Source organism: Acomys russatus, chromosome 2 (genome assembly GCF_903995435.1).
Source record: "Acomys russatus chromosome 2, mAcoRus1.1, whole genome shotgun sequence".
In the NCBI taxonomy this organism is placed as follows: domain Eukaryota; kingdom Metazoa; phylum Chordata; class Mammalia; order Rodentia; family Muridae; genus Acomys; species Acomys russatus.
Window position 1 is genome coordinate 54,070,945 of NC_067138.1, and position 21,470 is coordinate 54,092,414.

At 45.5% G+C, this 21,470-nt stretch overlaps 1 protein-coding gene across 2 annotated transcripts in view; it reads left to right on the forward strand.

Annotated features, from left to right (window-relative positions):
* The window catches only part of Bach2 (BTB domain and CNC homolog 2), a 340,628-nt gene that overhangs the window by 3,415 nt on the left and 315,743 nt on the right, over positions 1–21,470 (forward strand). The window contains exon 1 of one of the 2 annotated variants that reach the window (XM_051161126.1): positions 5,118–5,257. The exons of the other annotated variant lie outside the window; for it this stretch is intronic. The gene's annotated coding sequence lies outside the window, so the exon portion shown is untranslated. Of the gene's footprint in view, positions 1–5,117; positions 5,258–21,470 lie in introns of those variants that run through there. 2 annotated transcript variants of the gene reach the window in all.

Below are 21,470 nucleotides of genomic sequence, written 5' to 3' on the forward strand. Positions count from 1 at the left end.
GCCAGTTGCCTGGAAGTCCTTGTCTGCTGTTGCCAGCAGGAGTGGGAATGCTGCGGCTGGCTTTGCACTGCCAGGTCTTTTGCCTGGTCCAGATTGTTATGTGTGGGATTCCCTATTCTAAAGTGTTGATGAGAATGGCTGTAAAAACCTGGGCTGGGTCAGAGAGATGGCTTGGTGGAGAAAGAAGGGCTCTAGGCCACCAAGTCTGACCAGCCTGAGTAGCTTGAGTTTGGCGAGAACCGATTTCTGAAAGTTGTACTGCGTGTGTGTGTGTGTGTGTGTGTGTGTGTGTGTGTGTGTGTGAGAGAGAGAGAGAGAGAGAGAGAGAAAGAGAGAGAGAGAGAGAATGAATAAACATGATCTTTTTTTTTAAGCTGCAGGTGGCCTATTTCACACCCCGAAGTATACTAAAACATCTTACTGTTTAATATTTTTCAGACTTACTTATTCTCTGAAGTCTGATCTGACACATAGTAGATAACTTGTACATGTGTACCAAATGCGTAGTACAATGGTCAAGAAACCAGAAAGGCTAGCGAAAAATAAAGGTGTAAATTAGCCTCGGATCTCAGTCAGGGACTACTACCCCCCCCCCTTTTTTTTTTAATGGAAAACTCAATCTGAAAGGTTAAGTGCTTCGTTCAGGGCACAGTGTTACCCATTGTTTTGAGCTGCCCAGCTTCTTCCTGTTGTTGCTGACCAAAGTAGAGCTGCTTGTTGTTGAGTGCCTGGAGACGTCCATACATGCTTGCGCTGAGACCACCGAGCAAAGCAATAGGTCTGCTTTGCTGATGGCTCATGGTACACTAGGTAGTACTAAGCTCTTTACATGTGACATAGGTGTGGTGCTGGTTCCTTGGGGTTGGCAAGTTCCCATCCGAACTTTATCTGGAGAATGCCTGCTTGTAGAGCCTTAACCTGCTGCTCACGGCTGCAGGGAGCTAAGGGTAGCTGTGAGTGCAGCCCAACACTTCACTGTAAAGTTACTTACAACCGTGGGAGCATGTTGTTGTTGTTGTTGTTGTTAGAACTCCACTGTGAGGTTCTCAGTGGTGAACAGGGTGAACAGTGTGGTGTTGGGATGTCAAGAGGTGAGACTTGGCCTGGAGATCCTTTCCGCATCTGAAATACACAGTCCTGCCCCAAGTCAGTGACTAGATTGCACTGTGGCAAGATGAGCAGCTGCAGCCTAGAGAGGACTTCGCTTCATCTACATGGACCAGAGATGAAACGTGTCGAACTCCCTCAGTATAGGCAGCAAACCCTCTTGCTTTCCATCCGAGTGGTGCAGTCAGTGACATCAGGCCCTACCAGAGGCAAAGTTCAGAAAGGAGTCAGGGCTGATGGCAAACACTGGAATGTCTGTGAGGGGACTGGAGTTGCTTTAGGGAAAGCAATATTTGAGAGAGAAAATTCTGTCCTCTCAGTGATAGCACATGGCAGGATATTTAATACATATTAAAATTCTATGTAAATGTTTATTAAAAAATTGGAAACAATGTGAACTAAATATTTTGTAAACTCAGTAAGGTTGCTCAGAATATTGCTAACTCATTTTTCTTTTCTTTTTTTTTTTTTTTTTCTTCTTGGTTTTGTCTAGGAAATATTTAAAAGAAAAGTTATTTGTCAATATTTTCCTCTGAGTTTTCAAAATTAAAAGAAATTTTGTTCTTTTCACATGTCAGTCTACTTAAAGCTGAATTTTAGCCTTATGATGAATGGACTGCTCCCTTAAAGAGGAAAATAGTCTCAGAGTCTTTATGCCACTGTCTTTTCAAGGGCCACTTCATCTCTAAAGAATATATAGATGGATCTCACTAGTGGTACCACTTCAAGACTCTGGCAAAGTTTCTCTTTGTTTGTCTTTGAGCCTCACCCCCACCTTTTTTTTTTTTTCACCAAAATAATGAATGTCCCCAATCAGAAAGCATTTCACGTACTAGTTCATTCTAGTCCCTGGAATTACAGCCAAGATGCCTCTCGGTCTTCCCCAGTGACTTCATAATCACTGCTTTTCCAGAATATTCCCCCGGCTAACGCCTCCTTTGTTCCTTAGCCTGATCCCGAATTGTCATTTGGTTTCAAGACGTGTCATTTTTTTCCCTGACTTTTTGTTTCCTTCCTGAGGACTTCAGGGACACATCGACACTGTACAGCGAGCCATTGCTCCTGGCCAGCTCCCTTGTGGCCCTGTGTCAGCTTTCATCTCCTTTCCCAAGCATTAGCCCAACCCTCCACCTCGCCTTATTCTTCTTGAGGCTGCAGCTAATATAGGCCGACTTCAGGTCATTTCAGAAGGAGGCGTTGGCATGTGCACATCTCTCTCACTGTGGTCCACTTCCCCTGTGTCTTCTTTCTCTCTCTCTCCTGCCACTTCAAGCAGGTACTTCAGGAGTTTGCTGAGGACTCAACTGAGTCTAAGCTGTGGGAGGATGGGGCCTTCATGGCTCCAGTAGTGATTTCCATTCCACCAATATGAGAATCGAGTGAACAAATGAACATGCGTGTTCACTAATTTTCCAAGTGTCCCAGAAGCCATAGATTTTCCGCCCCTCTTTAGTGTTTTGAGACAGGGGTTCTCTGTGTAGTTCTGGCTGTCCTGGAACTCATTCTGTACCCGGGACCAGCCCCAAACTCAGAAACCCACCCATACACAGTTAAGTGTCTCTCACTGTGGCTGGTGACCCAGTCCTGGTCCTGGCCCTTAAGAAGCACGCGATGTAGTTGGAAGGATGCCCTTACCTAGTTGGTGCAGATAGCTCATTTTAACTTGTGTAAAGGGAAGGATACAGAGTGCGGATTTCACTTAGCCAGGTTAGAGATGTTCCCCATCTCCAGATAGGAGTTTTAGACAAGGCCATTTTAAAAGTGGGGCTTGCTATTTTTCTCCAGCCTCCTAATGCTTTTAATTCACAACTGTCTTTGGCCCTTTGGAGTATTGTGTAACCCATGATATAACCCCTGGGGCCATCTTGGCAAATGATAGTCTTGTCTACAGAGTCCAGAATTGATTTATTTACCCGTGTCTTTAGAACTGGACAAAAAAACAGAATTGCTAATTGCCCAAAGTACATTCATGTTCATACTTGGAAAAGAAATACAAGGTAGCATGGTTACTTTGAGCATTTTAACATCGTTTGACAATCTTTGAATGATCAGAAGCTACTCGGACATTTCCTTCCAGGCGAATGTCTTGTGTTAGACCTATGCAAAGATGGCTAGTGAAAATGTGCACCCAGCATCTGATGAGAAAGCCCTGATCTCCAGTGCAGTAGAGAAGGGAGGGGGAGGTAGGATTTGCAACCAAATATGATTTTAAACCTTCCTTGGAAGCTCAACTTAATAGGAATGTTAAGTACCTATTTAAGACAGATCAACTATCATGCATGATAAAACTCCTCTTTTTCTCCATGTGTGTATGTGTGTGTGTGTATTTGTGTGTGTGTGTGTGTGTGTGTGTGTGTGTGTGTGTGTGTGTGTGTGTGTGAATTGTGTTGGCTCAATCATTCTAGCAACCCAGAGCAGAATCCCAGCTGGCACCAGGAACTGAGTAGGAAGGCAGGCACTGGACACTACATACCTGATGCAATCAGGGGCCACCATGCTGTGTCCACCTCTCCACTTCTTCATCTATGGTGGGACCTCCGTAGCTGGTATCAGGATGGACATGTGGGCAACTCACTGTGAAGCACTGGCTGTTTTCCTGACATCTGTCCAAGAGATAAACTTGGGAAAGAGCTTCGCTGGGAACCTGAATGTGTATCTGCAGTCACGCTCACGGTTCCCTTTCTAATGGCTGTGTTCCTTAGATCTTACTTAGTAAGCATTTAAGGACCAGAAAGCCAAAGTGATGACTTGGGAAGCCAGAGATAAAGAGGAAGAGCAGGAATCCTGTCTCTCCATCCCCAGGGTTTATCTGTGTTCCTCCCATCCTCTTGATAGGTGAAGAATTTGCCATTTGAGGTTTTTGAAAAGGGAAGGGAAAAAAACCCCACACAATAAAAGCAATGATTCTTTTAATCCTGGGAACACTCCTCCCTGGAGGAGGAATTGCATTCACAACCAGTTCCATTAGCCTTCCTGATTGGGAATGTTAGCTAGCAGTGACAGAGAAAGTAGTAACCTTTGTCCTCATTCTAAGCAGCTTCAGGAAAAGATTATCTTGCCAGATTAGCATGTTGCAACTTTCAACTGGAGATCTGAATGGGTCTGAAGGACTCTGCTTGGCAGGCGTCCCAATTACCTGGTGTTTACGAGGGTCATTGCTCAGAATGCTTACTCAACCCCACTCTGCCTGGGCTGGACACCAGAGTGGCATTTCAGTCAAGAGGCATTCTTGGGGCTGCTTGAACAAGAAGCGCTTGGGTAAGGCTCAGTTTGGGAAGTGATAAAGCCTATGAATGTACCGTGCTCATTTCTTTTAGCATTCAGTTCAAAATTTGGAGCTAGCTAAATGCGGAGATGCTCAGCGTGTCAGTGTTGGAGGTTTTAAGTGATTAAAAAAATCAAGCAGATGAGTGCAGAAAGATTTCTATGCAAACAATGATGAGCTTAAATTAAAGCTGCTGATTTAGTGTGAGAATTACTTGCATTGATTTGTAGAATATCTATATGGGTTCAAGATTCCATATTATGCAAATGAAAAAACCCTGAAGAGTCAAACTGAAGGAAAAAAAAAAAAAAAAGAAATTATCTGTGAAAGATATTATTACCATTCAGTGAGAGGGAAATGTAGACACATTTCACATTAACCCTTCCTTTCCACACATCCCCTGAGATGACAAGAATCAGGGAATCTGACAGTCCTTGTCAGAATTCTAAGGAGGCTAGGCAGGCTTGCTGTCAGTGCAGCCACCTCCATGTCACACTGTTGCCTTTTGGCCACCTGGTGTGTTAGCTAGCTCCTGCCCTCTGACCTTAAGCCAATATCAGAAAAAGGCTGTATAAATAGAATTTTATGAGGCAATGTCTAACCCAACACACCTAGTGCATTACTTTTCTGAGATGGCAGCATTTGAGCAGGCGACAGACAAGCAAGATAGAAGCATGGAACCTGCCGCAGTGGCGACCCGCTGATGGGAGTGCCCGGGTGAGCAGGAGCGGTCTCTCTATGGGCCCAGCACCGGGGCAGGACGTAGAGACAGCAGACTAGAGGACATGAAACTACAGTAAAATGAAGATATAAAACACAGATGATTTTTCACGATACATTTGTCTGTGAGTGTCACTGGATTCCAACACTTTCAGCCTGCCACAGGTATGTCGTGTGGCATTTAAACTGCTCTTCAGGGGAAAACAACATGGTCAGGGATTTTGGATTTCTGTCAGCTAGTGGCAAAAATCCTGTGAAATTATCCCTGAAATCTTGAATATTATGGTGTGGGGAGGCAGCAAAGCCAACCTCTTCTGTCTTCCTATACACCCCCCTGCTGCCAGCCCTGTTTCATTGATAAAAATGGGCTGAGGAATTTATTTCACAATTAGTTCACCCCATATTGTTAGTACAGTGGTTTTGTCTGGACATTAGGAGAGGCTGTTGGGCTAAGAGAACCATGCTTATCTTGGATAAAGTCATTGCCTGGTAAACAACTCCTGGGGGATGACATCTGAACAGCTTTCCACCCCTCCAGCAACCATGCTATGTTGGGTTGGTGGCGCCATCTAGTGCCAGCGTCTGGAACTGTGCTGGACTCTGTCTTCCTCATCCTTGAGGTGGGACTCTTCAGAGCTGGGTGTGCAGTGGTTTTTCTGCGGAAGGGCACCATCCAGCGGAGGGTGCTCTCTTGTTCTTACCTTCTTCTGTTTCTCAGTATAAATAGATCTCCATGCCATCCTTTCCGAAGACTCCATAGCTCTCGGCACCCTTCCTTCTCTTTCTTTCCTCCACCCTCACCTCCACCTCCACTTCCCTTTCCTCCTCCCTCCCCCCTCCCCCTTTCCTCAACCTCCTTTTAGTCACCAGCTTTTCTCTTCTTTGTTCTCCTCCCTTTGTCCTCTTCCTCCTGAGACTAAAAGTGTTTGAGAAGCTCTAGTAGGCATAACCGGCAATGCCTTTCTTGCCCTTTTTGAAAGTTTTCATATTTATTCTGCCCAGAAATCTCTTGGAAGACTTTGTCCTTCGTTCTCTGCTAATTAGGCATTTTCCCAGAGTCTGTCAGGAGTGGGGGCTGGGGACTCTCTTGATGAGTTTTGGAACTGTTGTTGTATCACCTCCCACTTTTAAGGTACAAATGGGCTGAGCACACATACTTTAAGCTGTAAGTGTTCTCACGGGCTACCCTGCGATGCTCCGTCACGGACACGGACATGTTGCACTTCGCACTGAGACACTGTGCTCTGAGTTCCAGACGCCAGGTTTTCCCACACGGACTCTGTGTTAAATGAGTAGGGCAGAATTGAAGGCACGTGGGTCAGATTAGGGTGGGGGGTCTCGGTCTCCCCATCAACCCTTCAATTCCCACACAGGTCAAACAGCTCACAGTGTGCCTTTGACTGCAAGTCTCTTCGGAAAAAACAGGAACTGTGCTTCGGTTACCAGTTCTTGTGGTCGATATGGCAGCTATTTTGATTTGTCAGAGCAGAGGAAAAGCAGTTAAATCTAGTTAAAATTAAAGCCAGTTAAAATTAACTGGCTCATGAGATTTGAATGCAGCTGTTCCACACATTGAAACACTGAGAGTGAGTTGTTTTTTTAATTTTTTTATTACCACTACTGATTATTATTGGTCATTACTTCTTTTTGAGCCAGGGTGTAGATTATCTGTTTGTTTGTTTGTGTCTAATGTAGGAAAATAATAACTGGGTGGCGGCAGGTGGGGTGTGGAGGGGTTAGGGGTGGTAGAGATTCTCCTGTGCCCCAGTTTTGCTTTGCCCTGTAGTGTGTGTATCTCTGCATGCAGGAGTATTGAGCAGTCAGCAGTTGCCACCAGCGGCTTGCTGACTCATGTGCCCTGGCTCTAGTGCTCTTTTGGCCTCTCTGCAGTGTTCAGGCCCCAGGTGGCCTGGCCAGGGTGGAGGCGGCCGCCTTTGGGTCTCTGCTCACTGTGTGCCGGTTGGGATTCTTCTTCCCTGTACCCAACACAGCCTTCTGGAGGATAGGAAAGTAGGTAAATGTCTGCCTTTGCAGGGACAGCATAGAGAACAACAGCGTTTCTGGAAATGCAGAAGAAAAAAAAAAATCAATTTTTTTTTTTTTTTTTTTTTTTTTACTTTCTTGTTTTGGGAATCTTCAAGCCCAGACCTTAGAGAGCTGACAAAAGAGAAAGGAGCGCTGCGGCTATTTCCTTCATAGCACCCCAAGGACTGTTCATAAAACTGAGGTCGGCTCTCTTGGCATCACCGAGACCTGGCCCACTTGTCCCTTGTGGGCAGCAGAGTGCAGAAGCAAGGGGTAGGGCAGAAAGGGGTGTGACTAGCAAGCCTCCCTTCCCTAGGTGACCACAGCCTTTGTTTTCATTTGTTGCTGGCTAGTGACATAAAAACAAAAGCAGAGCACCTAGCCTCGGGTCAGGAGGATGCTGCGGGACGCTGACTCGTTTGTTTATGTAGCTTAGTTTGGGTGCTTCAACGGAAAGTGTGAAATGCTGTTTTTCTGAGGGCTCTACATAAACTTCCTTCTGTGGACAGGAGTTGATCAGAATATCCTAGACTCCCAGACAATGAGGCGAACTGAGCTGAGCTGGCACAAGGAAAGCTTTGCAGGGCCTGAGACAGACAGCCTTGTAGGTGGCTTGGCAAAGGTTCCTGAGGGCTCTCCTACCCATAATGAGGAAAAGCCACCAGTGACTGTAGCTGTGGTGTTGATGAACGTTGACGGACGTTCTTGGCTTCCGCCGATAAGGGTGACTCAACAGTATCAATAGGATTGTGACTTCTAATAATAACACAGTGTGAGCCCTTCAAAACATGTGGCTTTAGCCTTGCTCTCAGTGAAAGGTTGGAAAATGTTAGTTTGAGCTTTTTCCCCTGACCTCTTTATGTCACCAGAGTATGAAATTGTGTTTTCGTAGGTGAGATGATGACCCCATTGTTTTTTCATCTTACTGTTTTTAGTTTCATTATGACTAAGAAACCAAAGTAGATTATTTCATCGCTCAGAAATCTGTGCACTAAGCATCGCCTCCAGGGCTGTGTTTTGAGGGAAATGTGGCTGAAAAGCAAATCCTCCCAGAATGCAGAAAGGAAAAAACTGAACAGACCACAGGCCGGGAGCTGGTCGCCTCCTACACAGTCTATTGTGAAGGGCCGTGGGCTCGCTGAGTAGCATGATTGCCCTGTGAGTCATTGTCAAAGGATTCCAACAAGGGGGGCTGGCCGGGGGGGGGGGGGTCACAGAAAATGACACTCAGCCACCCTAGAGAGGAAGCACGCTGCTTGTTTCCATGGCCAGGGGCAGCCACCATGCCCTGCTGGGTTGGTCTGTCTGTGAGACATCCCTGTTTCTCCCGTTGGTTTGGTTTGGTCTCCTGCAGGCTGTCAGGGGAGCGCCAAGACTTGTCCTTTCTGGAGTTAGCACCATGGTCTCTGGGCTCAGGAAGAGCCTGCCTGCTCACAGTCCTGCACCTTTCGGTGCTCTAAACATCCCTCCTTCAGAGTGCTGCCGCCCTTTGACACGAACCCTCCCGCACAGCACTCATTCCGCACAGCACTCATCGTAGGAGTTTTAAAAGAAGTAAATAAATAAATAACTGTGTGGGTGTGCGCATGTGAGATGGTTGTGACCCCGCCTGGCCTGGCAGGGGTACTGGGCCCTGTCTTCTACAGACTTGCTCTTAATCTCTGAGCCATCTCACCAGCTCTTCACAGTGTTGTTGTTGTTTTTAAATCACTAAATAAAGTTTGGTGTCAGGCTTGCCCCTTTCAAACTTCTTTTACAATAGCTCTTTTGTCTTACACTGTCTTGTTGGTATTTTGGAGTTGTATTTTATACTCTTAGCTCTTCTCTGTGTTGCCCTAATAGGGATGTTCAGTAAACGCCAGAGTGGATGAATAGACTCACTGGGTCTCCAGCTCTGAATCTCACCTGCTGTGCTTTTCTGTCCATAGAAAAAGCACAGACTCCTCAGCAAGATATTTAAAGCTCTTAAAAACCTGTCCCTAGCACGAGACTTCAGGCATATTCTTATTTTGCATGGCTTCCCAATAGCAAGTTATATCTTGGTTCTGAAATTTTAAGAATTTATTCTAAAAACTACATTTTGAGCAAATAAATCCTGATAACGCTGCAGGCCCACTCTTCTTGCCGGGCTCTGTCAGGCAGGACTCTGTGTAAATGGCACTCTGCCTAGAGAAGGTTGTGACTTGTGTTGAGGATGACATATGTGTCCCATGACAGCAGTGTGTGAGCCTGGTGAACCAGAGTGGCTAGAAGAGATCAGTGTGGTGGGAGCTGGACAGAGAGAGGGCTCAGCAAAGGCTGAAGGGAAGGAACACGTTAAAAAGTAGAGCTGGAAAGCAACTCCTCAAGATGGTGTGGTGTTTGCTGGCTGGTGCTAATTCTGTGTTTGTCTTTATGTTCCAGCTTCGGGTTCACACCCTGCTGTTCCTTGTTGACAGTTGGCACCACCCTGTCCTTGCCTTTTTTTTCCTTCCTTCCTTCCTTCCTTCCTTCCTTCCTTCCTTCCTTCCTTCCTTCATTCCTTCCTTAAGAAAAGGACTCACTCTGTAGCCATGGCCTGCCTGAAACTTGCTATGTGAACTAACTTGGTCTAGAAGGTACAGAGATCTTCCTGGTCCTCCCTCCTGAGCATTGGGGTTAAAGGCATCAATCACCATACCCAGCATGTGTTTTTCTTGACTAGTCATAAATTAGGCCTTTCCAAAGTACAGTGCTTAGAAGGATATGGAGGATTCTAAGTGTAAACCTAGGCTTCTTTCTTTCTTTCTTTCCTTTGGTTTCTCAAGACAGAGTTTCTCTATGTAGCCCTGGCTATCCTGGAACTAGCGCTGTAGACCATGCTGGCCTTGAACTCAGAGATCTATCTACCTCTGCCTTCCTAGTGCTGGGATTAAAGGTCTGTGTCATCACTGCCTGGCTGCTAATTCTTATAACAGTACCAAAAGTTAAAGATATACAAGGAGTCTTTCAAATTATTATTTGGAAAAAAAAGTGAATGCTCACTTGTGACAATATGAAGAATGAGAAAACAAACCCAAAACACTAGACAATACTGTGCCATTGTATTGGATAGGCCTAGCATATGTAAAAAGCAAACACATGAAGAAGAGATAAACCTGTTTTTTAGGATCCCAAGCGGGACAGGAATGGTCTTGTGAGAGAACAGGTGAGGTTAATCCACTAGAAGACCAACCACCTCGTGCGGGAGCTTGATTGTTGCCAGCTGAAAAGATCCCGTGAACAGACTCTGGGAGGAGATATATAAATGAGCCCAGAACTAGAGGTGGGGCTTTTTGGAGACTTCGGATAGTTTTGGCTGTTCATCTGCTCCACTTCGAGGCTTCAGGGCTCTGGGCTCCTGCTGAGGTTCCAGGTTCTGGTTACTCCAGGTTCCAGCAGAAGAAATCCTGCTGATAACACCAGGAGACTCATTCCTTGGAATTCTTACGGTTTTGTTATTGTGTCCATTAATCCTCTTTTACTATTGTTTTGGTTAGTCGGGTTATAAGTGACGTACACTTGGTTAATAAGTTGTAATAAAATATATTGGTTAAGAAAATTGAGCCTACAAACACATGAATTAATAAGAAAAAGACTGATAATCCAGTATCATTTCACAAAATAAAAAAGCTAAATGGCTAGTAAATGAATAAAGAGATGCTTGGCCTTATTGATAGTCAGGCACATGCAAATTAAATACATAATAGCGTATCATTACATGCTGTCTGGATTGGCAGACATTTAAAAATCAAATGGTACCATGTGTTGGTGGGGCTGTGGGTGGGGCTCTTGAATGTAGTTGGTAAGAGTATATAACTTGGCACAATTATGCTGGGCAAATAACTTACAACTCAGCAGTCTCACTCCTACATGTGCAGCCAAGGGAAAACTCTTAACCCCTGCGCTTGAGGAGGCATCGACAAGCATGTTCTCACTGAAATTAGACTGGATTTCTACATTTGCTGTGTCTGTGTATTGATGTACTGTTTGGAGCAGGAAGTGAACGAATGGGTCTGGAGGTTGTGTAGGAACAGCATTGCCTTGTGGAGAACAGCAAGGTCAGACTTGCGCTGTGCTACTCCTTAGTGCTCAGTGTCCTCATCGATAGGTCAGAAAAATGGCAGCCACAGGGTGGTGGGATGGTCAAGTGGTTTGTGCTGTTCCGAGGAGGCATGTACTATGGTCTCTGTGTTCATTGAACTAATAAAAATGCGTGATTGGGTGAATCCCAGGAACATACTGTTGAATGAAAAGAACAAGGAAGAGAGTAGTATGTGTAGCACGGGTCTATCCATGGGGAGTCCAGCGCAACGGAAACTAAGTGCAGCATTTTTGGATACATGAGTGGGCAAAACTGTAACAGGAATCACCATTGTCATCCGCACATACATACACACTCAGACACACTGGCATTCACACTCACACACACATTCACATACTCAAACACATATTCTCACACACTCATACACACATACTTGCACACACACTCACATTCTCTCTCTCTCTCTCTCGTCTGTCTGTCTCTCTCTGTCTCTCTCTCTCTCTCGTGTCTGTCTGTCTCTCTGTCTCTCTCTCTCGTGTCTGTCTGTCTCTCTCTCTGTCTCTGTCTGTCTGTCTGTCTGTCTCTCTCTCTCTCTCTCTCTCTCACACACACACACACTCAACACTCACGTTCATACACCCCAGAAGTGATAGCAAGCTATGATGCAGTGAAGTCTTATCAAGGATGTTATTTTTTAAATGTGTATATTTTTGTGCATATTTTATAATGTGTATATCTGTATGCATGTAACCTTCTAGATAATAAAATTTTGAAGTCTTTGTGAATTGTTATTTTCTGAAATTATTTTAGGTCTAGTCTGTTGTTTCAAACTTGAAGACAGCGAGATGACCTCAGCTGCAATGACTGTAACTCTTACATTTGGGTTATAACAATGTATTCAAGTACAAATTAGGGGCACTTCTGTGGTTCCTCCACAGCATCAGAGAGTATCAGTGAAACCGGGCTTTTACATAAGGCAGTGTCCCCTTAGGGCCACAGAAGAGCGTTGTCCCATTTGGACCAGAGTGGTCAGTGTTCCCAGATCCACGTGTCCTCTGATGGCATTACCTGGCGCTCTCAGACATGCTGCCTCAGCCCCGTAGTCTTCATTTGGTCTCTGTGGTGATCACATCTTTGTTACCACTGGAGAAAGGAACTGTGTCTAGGATGGCTTCTAACTCTTAAGGCTTTTATTTATTAAGCTACATGTGTAACTGAAAATACCAGTTCCCATGGTGACAGTATCATTTTAGTATTAGTGCTGCCAAATGGATTACTTCTGTATGGATTTCCTCCCTTTTCCCCCCACATAAAAGTTAGGTTCCTTATGTGGGCAGCTGTTGGAATTAAAATGTGTGCAGTGCCACTGTATTGCCTTCTTTTTAATATGTAGGATCAAATTTTTGCATTAAGGCTTAATGTCTGTCAAGTGTTTCTCCTGTATTTACTAGAAATCCCAAAGTAGACTAGTGCTCCACATATATATATCTTAATACTCAAGAAAAACACGTAAACCATAAAACATCTCAGCCCTGTGTGGTAGCACACACTTGATCCTGGGACATGGAAGGCTGAGGCGGGTGGATTGCTGTAAGTTCAAGGCTAGCCTGGGCTGCAGAGCGAGTCACTGCCTCAAACAAGCAAGCAAACAAATCTCCTGCTCCACTGATGTCATAGCCCTGTCAGCACAGGGAGAGGCGGAGTCAGAGTGTCTTACAGTGGTTACCCACGTTCTTCTGATTCTGCCGGTTGCAGAGCAGGCGATTGAAATAGCCATTTCCTCCCCTTCAGAAGGTCATCTCCCTCCTTAAATATTCCGCCAGCTCTCCATTGGACTGACGAAGTTCAGTCAGAATCCATGACTCATTTCATCTTTCCCCTTGGTATGATTAGTCACTTACTCCTTTGATGTCCACAGCAATGTGATAGTCATAAAATTCCAAAATAAAACGTTTCTTAAATGACTTAAAATTACATCTACAGTGTGCTTTACTGTATGGCTAAAGCGGAGCCAATGTCTCAAGCACACATGTGCACTGGGGATAGATAATCACGAGCTCTTTGTTTGAACGCATTTCCACGTGGGTTTTACGCCTTTGAAGTTGGCTTCGATAATGTTTTGTGTGTGTGTATGGATGCGATAAAGGGCTTTGTAAGGTGGCAAGGAGCCACAGACATTTTAATAATATTTATGAATCATAAACATGTTTTAAAAACATTCTTTTAGCGTTAGAAACAGAGCTTTATTTTTAAACTCTGATCTACCAAGTTAGCGTTTTCCACCTACTTGGGGAGCAGAGACCTTCGCAGGCTTCACAATTAGGTGCGCGAGGGCCTCAGCAGCAGCATTGCTGTCTTCTTTGATGCCTGCTTAGCCTGTTTTGCTTCCTTGGCAGCCCTGGTAGCCTGCTCTCGCCGAGCTTTCCTAACTTCTGGTTTCTGATGCACCTTCGCCCATCACATCAGCAAGGGACGCACCAGTGATGGCCCGCTGGAATTTGACTGCACGACGGGTTCTTTTCTTTTGAATTTCTTCCGACTGTCCCTTCTTGTGTTTTCTTCTGTAGAGGACAGTCCAATTTATCTAACGAGGATTCCTCTTGGAAAGGAATGCCGACTCGTAATTTTACATTAAGAAACTGGAAAACTTTCGGTCCTAGCGTAGCGCCGCTGGTTTCTGGGGTAGATCTTGTAGCCGCTGAAACTGCCGAGCTAGGCTTTAGCTGCAGGCCCGCCTGAGGGAAGATGGCCTAGGAGCTTAAAAACATACTTTAGTTGAGTTTTTTTTTCCAAACAATGTATTTTGATCTTGTTTTCCCCTCCCCCAATTCCTCCCAGATCTACCTTACTTACCTACCCACCCAATTTTGTGTTCTTTCTTACTCTTAAAAAATTAAAAATTAAAAAAAAAAAAAAGAAATACACACAATGAAGGCCACAAAATAAAAATCAAGTAAACAAATAAACAAAAAAAAAATCAAGTAAACAAAGAATTAAGACAAAAAAAAAAAAAAAAGCGCAAATTGAGACAGAAAGTTCTACAAGAATACAATTGAGTTCTCTTTGGGTTGGCCCTCCACTCCTAGGCATAGGGCCTGCCCTGAGGTGTGGTTAATACACCCAGTGAGGCTCCATTGGAGAAGACTGATTTTTTCCCCTTTGCCTATGGTGTCAGTTTGTAGATAGCTTCCTGGTTAGGGGTCAGGCCATGTCCAAGTCCCGTCTCAGTGCTGGGACCCTGTCTGCTTGAACCTATGTAGACCCTCTGCACGATGCCACAGTCTCTGAAGTTTATACGTGCACCAGTCCTGTTGTGTCTAGAAGACAGTTCCCTTGGACTCATCCACACCTCTGGCCCTTACAAACAATTACATTTAATTTTAGATGATTTAATTTTTTTTTTTTAAATCAAATGTTGTTGGTAGAGAGGGAGGGCCTGGAGGTAGTAAGGACATATGTATAGACATATGACAGTTTCAAAGAGCGAATCTTTTAAAATTCCTAAAATCTAATTTCTACATCAACAAGAGTCTTCAGTTTAGATTGCTAAGTCTCACCACTCCCTGCCATACTTGTAACTGGCTACAAGATGGAAGGCTAGACTTTGTCAGATTCGTACTTGTTCATTCTGTTTATCCTGTGTGCAGAACTCTAGGCTAAGTACCCTGGGAAGGACACACATGATGACAAACACAATCCCAGTTGCCACGGGGTTTGTAGCTCTATGGCTTCCTAGGTGACTTTGACTCTGATAAAATAAGTTTATAGTTTATATATTTATCTTTGGAAAGTACATCATCTTATCAGGTTTTGGATGACTAAGTCACATGGAATACTGGGTGGCCTTATGAGATTAAAGTTGAACTTGAAAGATGTTAGAAAGACAGACACCTTAATGGACGAGGCCATCATGCCTATCAACTGTGGTGAGTTACACTAACTGGAGAGAATGTGACATTAGCTTAGGACATTCCCTTAACCAACGATATGCTTGTGCTTGTACGCAGTGCAGTTCCCTGTGTTGGAGGTGATGTGTCTCTACCGTGGTTTTAGACACTGGGGATACTGGTTACAGCTCAGACCACACTTTTAATATCCATTGGTCGTTTTTGGTTTTGTTTTTCATTCTAAGTTGTGGTAAGAATTTTAACTATCTCATTTTTTTTTTTTTTAAGTATAAAAATGAGAGTGCCCTGGGAGGTAAAAACAGTTCTCAAGTCACGTTTGAAGAGCAGGTGTGCTCTCCCACGATTTACATTGCAGGTGCATTTGAATTTGGTTGTTTAAAGGGACAATACCACTACATATTTAAGTAGAGCAAAGGAAACCTTAAAGGGCACCTGTAAAGCAGCCATTTGCTCCCTCTCTTCACTTACAGGACTCCTGAGTCTACGGTCACTTCCTCAGAAGACTCGGGCTGCTGTTCACCCAGCCTTGTTCTGTGTAGGGCGCTGTGCTGCTGACACAGGGCTGCTGGCCTTATCTTGGGTCCATACTGAGTGTAGGGGTTAGGAGGGGCACCCCTGCTTTTGGACCTGCCGACAGACATGAAATGGACATGTCAGGCAAGACTGGCAGCTCCCAGGAATCCCACTTGGCCACAGCCCTCTCCCTAAGCATGGCTGCCTCACCCCAGCCTGAAGAAGTTGACGCCAGAGCCAGGCACTTGCGTGGCTGTGTGGGTGTATTTAGAGGGGTCTCCCTTTAGCTCAGCCTCAGGGCTTAGTGATAGAATCTGAATTGCACAGGTTGTTCATCACGAGTTGAAGATTTTCCCCCTTCACACCGATGATGCTTCTGATAGAACCTTGGCTCTGTCAGAGGACGCCTGCGTAGTTTGTGGCAGGCTGAGCTGCAGCTGGGGATGTGCGGGGGTTGCCTGCTTCCTCCTTGGCTGCCGCAGGTGGTCAGGCGGGGGTGGGATAAGGGTACAGCGCCCACTTCCGCCAGCCTGTCCTGTGAGCCCTGGTACCCGTGCCTGAACCCGGGCACATCCACCAGATTCTCTATTGCCTCGTTATCTTTCACTGTTTTTGATCTGCCTGTTACAGGTCTATGACTAAGGTTGTGGTTAAAAATTCCCTTTTTAGGTATAAAAAAATCTTAACAAATTCTCTGTGTGGCAAGCTTTTCTTCTTTTTTTCTTCTTCTTTTGTTCTTTTGTGTTGACTTTTTTTGGATTTTGCAAAAACAAATCTTAAACAAAAACCTTAGTATCCTATAAAAGTTAGGTAAAGGTTAGGTTGATAATGTGTCCTTTCATTAGAACAGTGACAGTCAGGGCAAGACTGTGTGTGATGGAGGTAGAAGCCGTTATTTAAAGTAGACGTAGGAAAACCCATTTCAGAACACTCACAGTCATTAGCTTTAGTGGCCCTCTAGCCATAGCCCTGCCTCTCATCCACACAGTTGTGGCTGGAGGGCAGCAAATAATCGAGCCAGCGGCCTGGGAGGGTTTATGGTACCTGGAAGGGCCTGCATGCTTAAGCCTCCCTGTGTGGTTGGCACTTTCCAGGTTGCCTCATGGTCCCTGAGGACCTGGACAAAGCTGCCAGGCCTCTGAGACATCACGCACCTACTGGTGCTTCGTTGTGCGCCAGTAATGAATGAAGCGCAGGCCTCCCAGCCTTGCTCTCGTTGGCACTTTGGTTGCTTGCCACACTTGACAATCTAAAGATGAGCTTGGGTCAGGAATAGGCAGTAAGTGTTTTAAGGAAGTTCAGAGTCAGGAGAAAGCCAGCATGGTTTGATTAATCAGAGGAGAGCCCCAGGTTGGTTATGGATTGGATGGAGCTATGGCCGTGGTTAGGATTTGGATGTGGTTGCCAAGCGAAGGGTTTCTGTACTGGGCAGGCCACCTGGGGAGGGCTGGTGACAAAGGGAGGATGGGCTCAAAGGTTCAAGAGACCTGCACTGGCCAGCCTTGTTGGAGTTGTCTTAAGTGTGACACCCAGCGCTCAACATGCTGGCATGGCTCCAGGTTCTTTGCACATTATTACTGACCTTCTCTTCACAGAAACCTTAAGAGGAGACTACTACAGAGTGTGCTGCTCATTCTGAGGAGGCCATGGCACACAGCAGTCAGCGCTGGCGTTGTGGTTCAAAGCAGGGCCATTAGGTTCCAAAGCCAGAGCTCGTAGCCACTCTGCCATCTTTCTCCTAGATGCTAGGCCGTGCGAGTTGCTGGCTCAGAGCTGCGGATGGTGGGAAGGCTGGAGTGACAGTAGTAGTGATGGCCGAGCACACTGGGCAGCTGGAGAAGAGGAGGCATCAGACAGAAGAGGGCACTGGGTATTTTGAGCTGGTGGGTAGTGAGAGCCAGGGAATCAGTAGGTTTCAGTGAATGATTGGGATTGAACATGTGGAAGACAGACAGACAGACAGACACAGAGAGAGAGAGAGAGAGCACAGAGAATGCCTGGGATTTTGGTGCCTGAGTGCCTGGGTGGACTCTGATGCCGTGGAAATGAATGTGGTCTATAGAGAAGCTCTTTCTTCTGGGATGGCAGCACCTCAGCAGGAAATGAAAGCTTTGGAATGTGTTAAGTGTCAAGTCAGATACTCAACGCAGGAACAGTGCTTTGTTGGACAGTTGGGATTAAAGGGGAGGGGTTAGGGTGCAGATGCTTTGGTGGTTCTCTATGAAGCCAGAATGGGTGGTCCAGGAACAGATGATGGTGAGTGGGAGTAAGAGAGGAAATGATAATGTATACATTTCTAGATACCACAAAGTACCATGGAGAACATGGAGTGAACAGGGCATGAGACTTGGCAGTGGGGCAGGCCACTTGTGCCCTACACAGTAAGCCTGAATAGAACGAGGAGACTGGAATATTAAGTTTTTCCTTGTTGTAGCTGGCCCCTTCCCAGGTACTAGCCGTACAGGTAGTTCAAGGTCACAGGTAAGGATCTGGGAGCACGCTGCTTAGTTGCCTGGTCTGGCAGTTTGTTGCACCAACCCAACTCACCTAATACCCTTTGGTCTTCTAATGCAAAGTTGAACGGCCCGTCTTACACCTGTGGGGTTCCTAGTTTCTGACAGTTGTTGCTAGCTAGTTTTATGTCAACCTGACCCAAACTCGAGTCATTTTGAAAGAGGGAACCTCAATTGAGAAAAATGTCCCTGCCAGATTGACCTGTGGGCAAGCTTTTGATGAGTTTTCTTAATGGACTATTGATACAGGCTGGCCTAGCTTTCTGTGGGCGGTGCCATTCCTGAGCTATAGGAAAGCAGGCCAGGCAAGTCATGAGGAGCAAGCCAGTAAACAGCATTCCTCCATGGCCTCTGCATCTGTTTCTGCTTCCAGGTTCCTCCGGTTATTTCCTGCCCTGACCTCCCTGGATGGCAGACACAGGCTGTGAGATATTAATAAACCCTTTTCTCCCCAAGTTGCTTTTGGTCATGGCGTTGTATCACAGCAGTAAGAGACCTTGAAGCACCTTGGAAATGTTTAAGTTACTGCCACCTACTGAAGGCATCATTTGCAACCAAGTTGATACTGATGTAGGTGAAGGAAGCCAGGTGAAGCCCACACCATCCCGGGGAACTGTGCTCACAGGGTCCCGTGCTCACTCACCCAGTAACCCTTCTTGGCTATAGTTCAATTGTGTGTCTTAGGCACACACTAGTTGTTAACGGAATCTAAACTGTACTGCAGCGCCCCACACACAGGGGGCTTCTCTTCCTTCAGGGGCTCATTTCTCATGTACGAACGAGATGATTGAATATGCCGCAGACCTTTTAGAGCCCTGCTGCTGCTGCTGCTGCTGCTGCTGCAAGAATGCAAGGTTCCCTTTCTTTAGTGTCACAACCGACTTATACAGCATCACACACTGTTACACGGACTTCTATTTAAGCTGCCAGAACTGGAAATCCATCTTCCTTTATCATTAGTTATAGTTGATGGATTGTCTGTGTTTACTAATAATCATTTTTTAAAAACCAAGTTTTTTTAAAAAAGTTGTTCCCTTTAGTATTGTTTGCTATAAAATTTTTTTTTTTTAATTTGAGGTTATAATAACATAATTTCTGCCTTCCTTCTACCTCCAAAACCTCCCACATACCCCTCCTTGCTCTCTTTTAAAATCATGGCCTCCTTTTTCATTAATTGTGGTTGGTGGTTGGTGTGTGTGTGTGTGTGTGTGTGTGTGTGTGTGTGTGTGCACATAAACACACCCTGCTTAGTCTCTATAATGTTACTTACATGTCTCTTTTCAGGGCTTTAAGTTTTTTTTGGAGAATTTCATACATGAGTACTTACCATTTTCATCCTTTCTTTCCTGCCTTCAGCCTATAAGCCCCCACCTCCTCACCCCCCCCACTTCCTCCACTTCCCCACTCCCCCACCCCCTACCGCCCTACCCTAACCCCAACCCTTGCTTCATGACCTCTTCTTTAATTAGTCTTTCAGGTACACACACGCACATGCGCACACACGCACACACAGAATGCTGTGCATTTGGTGCTGCTCATATGTATACATGTTTAGGGCTGAGCACTTGGGAATGGGTAGCCCATCAGGGGCGTGTCCCTGGAGAAGACCGAGTCTCTCAGAAGCCATTACTTACCTTTAAGGCTTCATCGAGCTGCGGGACTGAGATGGTATCTGTTCACAGGGTAGAGAAGCTGCACCCAGAAGAATTGTAGTCTCCTGAATAAGGCCTGTACATTGACAACTGGTTTTTTATTTGTTTGTTTGTTTTGTTTTTATTAAGAGATTGTTTCATCTAGAATAACCCAGCCTCTCCTCAAACTTAGTATATGGTCAAAGATGATCTTGAGCTTCCTGTCTTTCTTTCTCTATCTCTGAAACACTAGGACTGTAGGCCTGTGCCGCTGCACAGAGTTCACGCAGTGCCAAAGCGCAAACCCAGGGCTTCATGTGTGCTAGGCCAACACTCTGTGTCTGAGCTACATCCTCACCTTAACTTTTGACTATTGGCATATTTGGTTCTCTATTGCCCCAGCTAGTTAGTGTTCCTGGTAACTAGCTTGTAATATTCTGCTTCTGGGAGACATGTCCCCACCTAAGAAAACTTGGGAGATCGCAGTTGCCTTCCCCCTGCATTGAAGAAGCTCACAGTCTAGTTTTCACCCTGTCTCACAGAGCCTCACATGCTGTTCCTGCCGCTTGTCTTCTGTCCGTGTTAGCTCCTTTCCCGTGAAGAAAACCTGCGATGATTTGTTTCTGCGGTTCCAGCAGCCCGTGGCCCCTCTATTGGCAGCTGCTCTGCTCTCAGGGAGGGCTAGGCGTAGGCACTCTCCTGCCCTTCCACTCTTTAACTGTGCATACAGTTTGTTGCTCCTCACAGTTTCGTCGTTCATCTCAAATGGCTAGAAATCTTTTCAGATTACCAGACTCGCTTTCTAATCTGCTTAGTATATTTTAAAATAACTCCTTAAACATTCTCCAAGGGTATTGAACAGCATTCAGTCTTCTATTAAAAAGCTTCTGAGCCTTGCTGTCATCAACATTGACTTTCATTGTTTAGAGTTGTTGCATTGCTCTGTCTGGGGTTAGGGATCCAGCCATTTTGTTTTGTATTTCCAGCGTGCCACAGACTTAATAAAATTACAAAGTGTAACAATGAAATCCTAGTAAAATGAAATTGAAAAAAACATTAAGGGGCCAAAGAGATGGCTCACTGAAAAGTGTTTTGTGTATAGTGTGAGGACTGCCCACCATCCATGTCGAAAATCCAGATGCAGTGCTGTGCACTGCAACCCAACAACGTGAGCGATGGAGGCTAGCCAGCCAGGCCAGCTGCGTGAGAATCTAGTGAGAGACTCTGTCCCCTAGAAGAAGATGGAGAGCCAGCCACATGTCTCAGGAGTAAAGGGGCCTGCTGCCAAGCCTGGTGACCTGAGTTTAGTCCCGGGAAACCTACATGACAGGAAAAGCAAAACAAACAAAAAAACCCAACAGGTTCCAGAAAGTGGCACATGTAACAGCTTCCTCCCCCTGTACACAAAATAAACACATATGCAATAAAAATTTGAAAACATAAGGCGGAGAGTCATTGCGAAGACAAACGATGTTGATTTCTGGTCTCCACAGGTACACATCTATGTGCATATGCATGCATTCAGCATCGTTACAACATAAATCTAATTAGGATTTTATTAGTGTATTGAGCAGACATCAAGCACCTCTAGGAAACTGCCAGAATAGCCTGAGAATGCTGGCTCCCAGCACCGGTGCTTGTAGGGCAGAGAGGGTTTGCACACCGTGTGTGTGTGTGTGTGTGTGTGTGTGTGTGTGTGTGCGTGTGCGTGTGCGCGTGCGCGTGCGCGTGCGCGTGCGTGTGCGT